Source organism: Micropterus salmoides, unplaced genomic scaffold (genome assembly GCF_014851395.1).
Source record: "Micropterus salmoides isolate LMB-PRFRI ecotype aquatic unplaced genomic scaffold, ASM1485139v1 Ms_hic_scaffold_22, whole genome shotgun sequence".
In the NCBI taxonomy this organism is placed as follows: domain Eukaryota; kingdom Metazoa; phylum Chordata; class Actinopteri; order Centrarchiformes; family Centrarchidae; genus Micropterus; species Micropterus salmoides.
In genome coordinates, this window is record NW_024041373.1 from 1688688 (window position 1) to 1698787 (window position 10100).

Here is a 10100-nt window from a genome sequence, read left to right on the forward strand (position 1 = left end):
GCCTGAAGAAATTCATTCAGACATATTGTGAAATTAGTGCAGATGCTGTCATTATTTGTTTGTTTACCTGATAAATTTTATTCATAATAACAATGGCGTAATTACCATTGGGGATGGGGGACTACTTTTCAAAGTAAATCTTAGCCTCCTGTCTCACTTTTACAGTTTTCTTCTTTTTTAAATCTCTGTTAACAGTGTCTACCTGTTGGTCTGAGTTGACCAACATATTTATATGTTCATCAAGTTCACCTTCAGTTGTAACCGTGCACATAGCAGTAAGCTTTAGGTGCAGCAGTGAGTGATTGTGGACCTTTTGCACTGGGTTTCACCTATCACGCCACCCTAACCCCAGGGTTTGGGTTAGCCTGTGACTTTTGGGTGGTCTCTATGTGAGCAGGGTGGGAGGTATTGAGTGCTACTTGACATGGAGACTTTTTTTTTTTTTGCTAGATGCATTGAAACATAAATATATAGCAAAAACACCCACTATAAACATAAAGCTGATATGAAGCATTAAATAATAAAATGTCCTTCTGTGGTAGCTCAGTGTTTTGGAGGCAACACATCTGTCATGCTAAACGTATCAGAACCACGGACAGCTTCAGAAAGGGAGTAAGTGAGAATTTTTATTCTACTGTTATTTCATCGCAAATATTCAAAAGAGAAACACAAAAATTAAACTCACTTTGGGCCCGTTTCTTCTCAACTATCTGTCCCAGCACAGAATAGTCACTATCAGAGGTTGTTTTTTTAAAATGTATTATTATTTTTACGTCCAGTCAATTCAAAAATGCTGTTATCGTGGCTGAGATAAAGACAAACCAACTCCACAGAGGTGTGGTATGGTGTTCACTGCAGGTAGAGCTTATCTTTCAGATAGCACATCAGATTAGATGACTGCTGGTTCCACTGGGGTTTGAACCCAGGACCTTCTGCGTGTAAAGCAGATGTGATGACCACTACACTATGGAACCTTGGAACTATGGAGCTGCTGGTAGACAGAGGGTGGTGTGCTCTGGACAGAACCGTGAGAGGGAGGCCGCTGAACAGAATGCACAGTTAGCAAAGCATCATTGATTAAATCAAAGCATGTGGTCATGTAGTTATTGTCCAATTAAATCCTTGAGGCCCAGGAGCCAACACTGGCCAGTACTGAGTTGTTGCATTAAGATTCACTTATTTATCTGACACCAACTCCATGTACAATAATTATGCCAACAAAACAATACAATAAGAGACCAACCCAAAGCTGTAATGCCACATGTCCTGATCAGTAAAAGTGCATTGTAAGCAGTATACTTTATTTTACTCTTTCCTCCTGCCCTCTCTCTCTCTTTCTCTCTCTCCTCTCTCTCTTTCTCTCTCAACCCATCCAGGTGAGGCAGATGGCCTCCCATCCAGAGTCTAGGTTCTGCTTGAGATGCACCGTCAGCAGTTGAGTACGTCTTCACGCCTTACGTCCATGTTGACAGCTCTGGAACTGTATTTTTCCACATTCTTCTCTGCAAAACTGCTCAAGCTCTGTCAGTTTACATGGTTGTGATCATTAGTGAGCAGCCTCTGTCAAGTTATCGTAGCTGTTTGTAAGCCATTCTGATATTTTCTACAAAAGATGATAGAGTTAAGCGACAGCCAACAATATGGCTGGAAATGACTTCTTTTTAGCAAAGATGCAAAAACACTAGGACGTGCCTTGATTATTAAAAATTAATAGTACTCAGTCATCATTTTAAGTAGCGTTCGTGCATTCATAAAACACATTTCGAAATAATTTGTTAGACTATCTTTATTACTGGCGACCTGTCCAGGGTGTACCCCGCCTTTCGCCCGATGTCAGCTGGGATTGGCTCCAGCCACCCCCCTACGACCCTGTGCACAGGATAAGCGGTTGACGATGGATGGATGGATGGATGGATATAAATATAGGAAATAATCAGGCAATATTTCCTTTTTTGGTTGAAGGACCAACTGACCGTAATGTAACCGACTAACTGCGCTTCACGCAATGTAGAAATGCGACAAAAATGCCTTTGTTTTTAGGTTGAAAAAGCTAAACCTGAGCTCAAGTGTGTTGCCCTGTGTGTGTGTGTGTATGTCCATGTGTGAAAGCGCTGCTTTGTCAGTGAACAAGCTGACGTGTCGAAAATACATGACTCCAGCACTATTCCACATATTCACATCTCCAAAAAAGTCACAGGCTCCTTTTATATAGAGAATGTCTTCACAATTCATTTCAATTTCCTGCAGGGCCCGAGTGACTTCAGAGAGCGAGTAATCTGACGAAGAACTCCATTTAGCCCCGCACTTACATCTTAACCCCAGAACCCGATATTTCACAAACATGACTCTATTGCGTGTGAGGAACGCTGCCTGTCGAGTTTATTTAATTTGAGAAAGGCCTGGGCGTAACATATTACAACCCCTCCCTCTTTGACATCAAACCCTCGCCTAAAGTGGCGCTTCACACAAGTAACCGGACTACTTACATCACAAAATGGACTCTAAATGCAAACAGACATAACTAGGGACAGCCAAATATTACCCCCCACCCCACCCCCCGTTCTTTTTTTGCTTCATCTGGAAGAGGGTTTGGGGGGCTTTTTTCTTCAAATTTCACACTGCATAGTATTGTGCTTGGATAAAAATGAAGCGGAGAAATGAGGAAAAAGGGACTGAGTGAGAAAATCAATAGTGAGAACATAGCTGGGGGGTTTCCATATTACATTTTGCATAGACGTCGGCTGTAATTTGCCTTTGATCTTGGTCCCAAGATGACTCACTGAAGCCATCTTCCACAGCCAATTGGGGGTGGGGGGATGGAGGGGAGGGCAGGGGAGAGAGGAGGAGGGATGGAAGGAGTGGGTGGAGGTTTGAGGATGGAGAGAGAAGGACGGGGGTGTCGACCACAGAGCCTGGATGCCAGGCCAGGCCTTCATCTCCGGTTCATACATTCTGCTGAGATGTCTTTTTTTTGTTGCAGACTGGATATAATGCAGACTCTCCTGGCTGCACACTAAGAGCCAGCTGTAAGTCCAGTATGTCCAGTTTGCACAGACAGACTGATACACCGGGCCACTCAGGCAAGGAGGGGGCTCCCAGACCTTCATCTGTTAGTTTATGATCACAAAATCCCTTTAGGGTGCTTTCCTTTCATGTCTTGTAATATAAATCAGTAGATGAGTGAGGGTGTGGTTGTAAACCCTTTGCTGCATCACAGATTTTAAAAGATGGGACATCAACAAAAATACATAAAATGAATAAATCTACAATAAAAATTTAAAAAGTATTTTCTCACAGGAAGACACAGTTTGGAGTAAAAATAAGCACTGGCTGAACAGTCCTGTTCATTGTGCACTTGCAAGGGTCATTTCATCCCAAGTGCATAAACATATATTTTCTTACTTCCACCTAGTGGTATCTACAGCTTAACCACTAGGTCACCATGACCTCAGAAGTATTTTCTACTGAAGAAATGGTTCCTGTTTGCAGTGAGGTCCAATGTGGAAAGACACATTGTTTTGGGGTTTTTCAAATGTCCATTTCATTTCAAAAATCTTCCCTACTGACACCTACAGGGCCCTGTGAAGTAAAAGAAATGCGATCCAAACAAATCAAATGAGAGATTAATGGTGTAGGTTGAAGTCATAGTCCGCAGTATTCTTGTTTTGCTTGATGTTGGTAACATGTTGGTGTTACCATCAATGTCAGGATTAACACAAGTAACTGTAACAGATACTGAATACTGTGTTCTTTTTTTTTCTTTGTTCTTTCTTATAAAATGTCTCAAATTACTCTCAAAGTCAGTAAAGGCACACACCTCTGCGACAATCTCTCATTTGATTCTTTCTTCACATTGTTGAGGTGGAACCAATGAAATGTTGTGAAGTAAATGTAGGAAATGGCATAAAATGCTAACACATCAAGTACATCAAAACCTTACTCAAGTACAATATTACAGTAAAAGCACTGAGGTAAACTACCAGTGACCATATGAGACAAACTTATAGCATTGAAGCATTGCATTCTCCTCCTCACATGGTGAACTGTACTGCCACAGGCGATTAAAAATCACTGTGGTTGTTGGAATGGTATGAAATAATGAATGAAGACATAAAAGTAATTAATAGATAGAGCCGTCTCAGAGAGAGAAAAGAGAGGAGGATTCGTCATCTCTTCTCTACACAATGCCATTGTTCCCCGCGACATTCACTACTCACTGTGTTATTAATGACCCCGCCTCGCGGAACATCCATTTCTCTCTTTGGCTCACTCGCCGTCTTGGGTAACTTTTTGGGAGCCCCCCCCCAATCCCACCACCATCACAATCCTTTTTACATGTGAAGTTGTGCTTACTGTACTGTACACGCTCTCCAGAGAGCGTGTACAGGCTCAGAGGTACTGTTGTTTGAGCAGGAGACACTCGGCTGGAAGTTTTTTCAGACGCCAACATGGAGGAAAAACTTTTGTCCTTTCTATAGCTGCTTGGGTGTTTGGCAAGCTCACCGAGTGGTGTATCCGCTGTTGAATATTCCATTGTATGTGTGTGAGTAAAAAGGATGCTTCTGCTCACTGACATTCTCACATCTGACATTGATGAAATTAATGATCTTTTTCCGGCACCATTCATGTCTGGATTCGCTTTTGTCTCGTTTTACCGACAAAAAAAAAAAAATTGAAATGATTTTCTAATCTTTACTTTTAGAACAGCGAACACCTTTTTCCGCACATGCAAGCCGTTAGAAATGGCCTCAGTCTTTACAGCTAAGAAAGTACATTCAAAAAGTGCATTCAAAAGTTAAATTGGCAACTAATGATGCTGGAGTAAGTTTCCACCTATGCTGCATTTCTGTCATAATTTGGCCCCCACTGTCAAGCATACTGGAGGGTGTTTTTGTTCTCATGCTAGCACCCAGTTTCTTGGTGTGGGTAGCAGAATTTGATATTATTTGAGGCTTATTCCTAATCGTCCAGACGGTAAATATTGCACACTTCTTCTGCGGTGGCCTAATGGGCATGTAACTTTATAGGCAAACATGTGAAGTGGTATTCCTCCAGTGACTGGGAGCTTAGAGAGAGTGCCAGGCACTCCCTGAAGATGAAAGACTTGTCAGATGGCACCGTCTAGCTCTGAGCAGACACTTATGAAAAACAGACCTTCAGGAGAGGCTAAGTGTCCAATCTCTTGTGACTAAGAACAGTAATAGAGCACAATCGCCAGTAAATAGAGTATATAGACTATTTCAAAGCCAGAAGTGTAGCACTCCTTGTGTTTTGGCGTCATCCCCTGTTGAAACGTACACCTTCACCATCCCTCACCATGAGTGCACTGCGGATTATTGCTATTATTACACTTCATAAATCACCTCTGTTCACATGATTGATGATTTTCCACTCCGCGCTTAACACGGTGTGGTGGATCTTTTCAAGAAATTTGGTTTCTTGTTCCGAAGTTTCAACTCTTAAGTGGTATTTTTCATTTCCAAGTCCATTTGGCTGTCCATCTTCTCCGCAGGGCTGAATTAGCATGCAGCCTCGATAGTCTAACCCCCCCCCCCCCCCCATCTCTCCTGGCCTAGTCCGCAATCCCTAATGATGAAATGAATTACACCGTCTATTGTCAGAGTGCTTTAATCATATTAGCTTCTGCTAAAATGACAGAGCATTGTTCGGGACCCCAGACAAAAGAAGACACATCTGAGGTACAATGGGCCTCGGATCTCTCTCAGTGAATTACATTAATTCTAAATAGCGTCACATTAAGCTGCCTGTCCGATAGAGGTAGTAAAAGAGGTTTGACTGGAATGGCATTTGCACCTTCATCATTGCTCCTAACGAGACAGTAGAGTTCTGATCTGATAGATCTTCACTGTCATGAGGACAGTTTTTTTCACACTTGGGAATGGTTTCATTACATTGTACCCTCTTATCTTATTTTATTATTTATCTTGATTATTGGTTGAGTTGTGCTTTATCTGTTGATGATTTTGCGACCAAAGTCTAATTAAAATTGTAATTGAAGTTTAAGAATGCAAGAAAGTCTACCAATCTGCCAAACTACTGGTACTAAGCCAAGGTGAAAACCGAACACACTCTGTGGCTAAAAGTACTGTACTTTTGGTCTGTTTTTCATGGTTTGGGCTAGGCTAGTTCCAATTAAGGAAAATCTGAATGTAACATAAAAAGGTCTTCATGTGGCCAGTCAACCCCTGTCCTGAAATAAAGCTCCAGATTTACAGAGGCACATCAAATTTAGCCCTTCTGAACATTATTACAGTTAATTCTTTTCAGTTTTCACAACAAAGTGCATTAACATGCTAGACAATGAATTAATGACCTTTCTTTCTTTTATAGTTTTCTTGTCAGATACAAGGAACATAGTGACCCATTAAGACATCTACCACAGCATACAGTGATATTTTAGACAGTAGTCTAGTGACAGTGGCCCTCTGCTATTTCAACACAACAATGCCACAAAGCCAGCTCCATAAAGAGTGGTTTTCCTTGTTTAGTGTAGAAAAACTGGGCTGGCCAGCACTGGGCTCTGACCCCATCCAACACCTTTGGGATGAACTTGAATGCTTAATGTGAGCCATGCCTTATCAGCCAAAATCAGCGATGGACCTCTTAATGTTCTTATGGCTGAATGGGAGGAAATCCCTGTAGCCATGTTCAACATCAGATGGGAAGCCTGAAACTAGAAGAGTTGAGGTCCAAGGTGTTGGAATGAGGAGTTCAATCATCACATATGGATGTAATGTTCAGGTGTCCACATGCTTTTGGCCATATCGTGTGAATCCAGACAACATTCTTCATTTTCATTTCATATTCTTACTTTTCCATTCCATTTCTAATGAACAGTCTTACAAAGCACACACATCAACTATATTTAAACCTGTTGCGATAAGTACAAACACATACCGGTATACACAGTCCAGTGCACACACACATATTGAAAGCAGACAGACACACACCATGGACACGGGCAGGCTACAGCTTGGGCTGTGAGAGAATTGCCAAATGATTGGCCGAGTCCTTAATTCAATCATTTCTACTGGGTACTAGCCCACCCCCGTCACTGTTCATTGATGAAGGCGCTTTAAGGAGAGAAATATTTAGCATATCTGGCTAAATGGTCCTAACAAGCCCCAGCTTGCACTGTGTTAAAAATTTATAAATAATAAAAGAAAGAGAAAGTGTGATGTTGCCAGGGAAATAATTTGCCTCTCTTGAACTGATGATGGCATGCACTTTATGTAAATTGGTGTCTGGGGACAACAAAATCCCTCTTAATACATATGCAGACTTCATGAAAGGGAGAGACAGAGAGAGAGAGAGAGAGAGAGAGAGACAGAGAGAGAGAGAGAGAGAAATAGAAGGTAGGAGAGAAAAAGAAAGGCAAAGATGATAAATACCAAGTCAGCACAAAATTGGATGTATGTGAATTTTATGTTCATAAAATCAATGGAAACGTTCAATTCGTCTGATAGAAACATTAGAGGCTGTGTGTGTGTGTGTGTGTGTGTGTGTGTGTGTGTGTGTGTGTGTGCATCAAGCCTGTAATGATGCAGGCAGTCAGGCATGTGTGTAATAACTCAGACAACTGTAGAATTCTGACTAATAAAACATTTTTCTAATAAGGTTCCTTATTAACACCTTAGTGAGTATTGTAATATATTACAGCACATTTTGTCTGCACATTTGCCTTGTATTTGATAACACTCATCTGTAGTGAACTGTATTAAGTTTATTATGGATTTTAAGCATACATTAGATGTTTGTAATTATATGTACATGCCAAAATAACACATCATCTAGAATAGGTAGAATTTTGATGTATATTACTGATGGTAATGTTAGACAAGTTGCATTGAACTACACAGACAGTTTGAGACCCAGTCTCGAATATCCACAGCGCCCATGACTACAACTACAACCCGCTGGATCATAGCGCATATACTTATATACTCATATACTCATATACTAATTTAGGGTCACAGTTATTCACAACAAAAACAAAGTTGGATGAAAAATATTGTTTTTACCTGCTTTTGAGTAGGTTTTAGCTATACCAAACAAGTGCAGGGGATGATGAAAAACATTCTCCATGATGAAAAAACTGTTGATGAGCTATAAGCAGATAAAGGACAAAAAAATGGAAAATAACATTATTATATTAAGATTTATGTAGAAGGGCTGTAGTGTGGAGTGAGCAAACAGTACACAAGGACACACAAACATCTACACTTGCCCCATTTCGTTGTCCCCCCCCCCCCAACTCGCAGCTCCCCACCACACCCTGTTTGCTCCCTCTGAGGAAGTTTTGAATCCTGTCATTCCAGCTAGGAGTTGAGCACTTCTTTCATGTGTGCCTAGACAGCGGGCCTCTCCTCCTTTTGTATTGTTTTATTATTTATGCATGGGGAGGGGTTGGTGGTAGTTTGGTGTGTGTGTGTGTGTGTGTGTGTGTGTGTGTGTGTGTCGGGGGGGGGAGCAGCAGCAGCATTGGGGCAGATGTGTGGGGGACTAATTCAAATTCTGTTTCAGCAACATCTTAGCGAGCCGTAGAGTTCAAACATTTTCCAAGCAAATGCAGAGAGAGAGAGAGAGGGAATGAAAGGGAAAGGCAAGAAGAGAGGGATGACAAGACACAAGGGGTAGGTGTGTGTGTGTGAGTGTGATTTTGCATGCACTTGTCCATATGCATGTGTGTGTGTATACGTATCTAGCACATACAGTATGTGTTAGTATTCAAGAACAGATGGAAGTGTGTTAGGGAGGCGGTGCAAGAAAGCGAGGAAGGAAAAAAGGAAGAAAACAAGGGGGCAACAGTACACAGAAGAGTGGAGAGTGTAAAAAAAAGAGAGAAATAAACTTTGTCTTGCAAATTAAAAATAGACTTTGCTTTGGGACCTGTGATCACAGTAAATGGTAAGCATCTTAACCACTAGGCCAACAGAAAACCCCGATCTTTATTATTTTATAGGATTTTTTTATTCAGAATATCAGTATATTTATACATGTGCAGCTATCACATGTGCAGAATATGTTCAGTGATGTGTTTCTGGATATAGAAATGTCCATAAAATGAATAAATAAATAAATAAATGAATGCATGATGCACGTCTTAAAATCTATTTAATATCTATTTAATATCTATTTTATATGATGGTTTAAAAAAAAAAAAAGGGATCAAAGTGTCAAATCTGAACGTGCTGCCAGAGCATTTTTTAACAAAAAGTTAGATAAATAAATAAATAAATGGAAAAAGGCAAATGACTTCACATGCTCTCCTTACAATATGGCTGAAACTTATGACTGTTTCCATTTGTAATCACACTGAGTGTGAAACAGAAAAATCACAGTCTTATGCTTAAAGAGGACCCTCTGAAATGGTCTTAAACACTTTGATCTTGACCACTTTGGCAACATGTACATCACATCAGAAAACACTACAAATAACAAATACATACTGAGAAACACATTCACCAATATGGCAACACATACTCGGAAGAAATGCCACGGTGGAGAATGCAGCTGCACGTTTCTTGCAGCACTAAACTGATTAGCATGCAAATAATTTGTGACTAAATGTATAGTCCAAAATCTGTAATAATATGGGAATGTGATATCAGAAGGTTGAAAGTAAAATAAACACCATTAGCTAAGTTGAACATGACTACATTCTTCATCTTGGAAACAGCAGTTGACAAAGCAATCTTAAGTGAAGGTCCACTTACTCGCTCATTCTGGAGCTTTTGACTGTGTCACATTGTCTTCATCAGCAGATGGAGTTTGGTCAGTTGCCATGTAGATCCCGCAACATGTACTGATCATACTAACGTTTCATTCCCTCTGGACCTTCTTCAAGAGTCTTTTAAACAATTCTTTAAAAATATTAAATATTCAATATAAAATTCTCCGCCCATTCTGTGTGCAAAAGTGTGGGACAGTTATTCTCCTGTAAGAATGTCTCTCAATAATTGACAGTGGCATTACAATCTGTCACGTTATATGCTACATATAAGAAAAATAAAAGAAAGAGGGGAACAAGTGCGACTCCACGACAAGTCTGTTTATAACAATATATACGGAAATTGCAT

At 40.5% G+C, this 10100-nt stretch overlaps 1 non-coding gene across 1 annotated transcript; it reads right to left on the reverse strand.

Annotated features, from left to right (window-relative positions):
• Positions 1–901: 901 nt before the first annotated feature.
• On the reverse strand, positions 902–974 carry trnav-uac. Its single transcript has one exon. It is a non-coding gene; the product is annotated as a tRNA-Val (tRNA).
• Positions 975–10100: the final 9126 nt, after the last annotated feature.